The 1,903-nt window shown below is 37.5% G+C and overlaps 1 protein-coding gene across 1 annotated transcript in view; it reads right to left on the minus strand.

Annotated features, from left to right (window-relative positions):
- Positions 1-1,903, minus strand: part of MRPL35 (mitochondrial ribosomal protein L35) — a 13,576-nt gene that overhangs the window by 9,999 nt on the left and 1,674 nt on the right. The gene's annotated exons all lie outside the window — the stretch shown is intronic.

Genomic DNA, 1,903 nt, shown 5'->3' on the forward strand with positions numbered 1-1,903 from the left:
AACAAAACAAAACAAAACAAAACAAAACAAAACAAAACAAAACAAAATGTTAGAATGGATACAGAGAATTCACCACAGGAGAAAAATCTACATTGTCAATTGGGAGTGAATTGTTCCTTAAAAAGTACCTCATTTCATTTTTTATTGCAGTCCTAGCCTGGGAAATCATGGAAATGTCTAGACACAGCATATCCTGATTTTAGAAAGGCATGTGAAAAGATTTCTTTATATTCTAAAGAGATAAATGTGGACAGGATAACAGTACAGTTAGGTAAATCCCAAGTTGACTAGAAACTATCCCCAAATTAGTTGACTGCCATTCTCCTGATGAAAGTCTTTTCCTGGCTCCCTAATTGACTATTTTCCCCAATTTTTATGAAGGTCCTGAAGCTGCATAAAGCATGTTTGTCACATCTGCATAAAAGCAAAGTCCAAAGACTATCTGCACTGAAAGCGATCTTGGTAAAATGGATCAAAATTAATTAAGACAGAATTTGGGATAAATACATTAAATGAAGGATGAACCTTGCTTGAGAGCAGTTCCTGGGAAAATGACTTGGGGGCCCTTGTCCACCATACTCGCAGGTGGACCAACCACGCGATTTACCTTGTAAAAACTGAACACAGTCTAACTCAGAATGTGTTAACAAAAGGGTAGCACACAAATCAAGGGCAGTAATTTAACTGCTCCTTTGGTCTTGTACCCTGTTTAGGCATTTCAATACATACTAGCTTTCTCTCAACACATTCTGGTATGGAGAACATGGATATCTTAACAAAGAAGGTGACACAGAACCAGAATTTTGAAGGAATGAGGAAGCAGAGAGAACGGAGTACACAGGTGAAGCGGCAAAAATGGCATAGTATGTTTGGGGAATTACAAGTAGTCCCACGTGGCAGGAATCGAAAGAATGGTAGGGAGTGGGAAGAGAAGGGAGTATGACTGTCTAAAGCAGTGCTCTTCAAGCTTCTTTGATCCCATACCCTCTAGAAGAATTCTGAAAAATTATTTACCCTTTCACAAAATTTTGAGTAACATCTAAATTTTTAAATAGTTTAACTTGTTAAAAAGGATATCATGTCCAGTATATTTAAAATACTGACATTTAAAAGTAAGCTGTCACATCACTCTTTCAAATGTTTACAATGAAATCTAACTATCATAGTGAGTTGATACCCACCTACATCATCTATTTAAAAAATGCAAGAACAGGGGCACCTGGGTGGCTCAGTCAGTTAAATGGCTGCCTATTGATTTCGGCTCAGGTCATGAGCTCACAAACTATGAACCCTGCCTTGGGCTTCTAGCTTAGAGCACGGAGCTTGCTTGGGATTCTTTCTTTCTCTCTCTCTCTCCCTCTGCTCCTCCCTGAGCTCTCTCTCTCTCTCTCAAAATTAAAAAAAAAAAAAAAAAAAAAAAAAAAGCAAGGAAAATAAGTTCAAGTCAATGAAAATAAGAACTTCTTTTCATCAAAAGATACTTTAAATAAACTAAAAGGGCTAGCCAGAATGGGAGAAGATCCTGGGAACACACTTATATGAGAAAGGATGCACATTCGTAATATATAAAGAACTACTATGAACCCATAAGACAACTCAACAGAAAAATGGGCACAATATTTAAGTAGATATTTCATCAAAAATTCAAGTCGCCAATATACATGTGTAAAGGTATTCAAACTCATTAGTAAGCAGGGGAATGATATTTAAACCACAATGAGATGCCACTAAATACCCATAAGACTCACAGAAATTTGCTGGTCTAACAATACCAACTGTTGGTGAGGATGTGGCACATACAGTGCTGGGGTGACTTTAAAGAAGCACATCGCTTTTACAGTATCAGGCAATGCAATACACACACACACACACACACACACACACACACACACACACACACACA

Source organism: Herpailurus yagouaroundi, unplaced genomic scaffold, assembly GCF_014898765.1.
Source record: "Herpailurus yagouaroundi ecotype Mexico unplaced genomic scaffold, PumYag 188, whole genome shotgun sequence".
Lineage (NCBI taxonomy): Eukaryota > Metazoa > Chordata > Mammalia > Carnivora > Felidae > Herpailurus > Herpailurus yagouaroundi.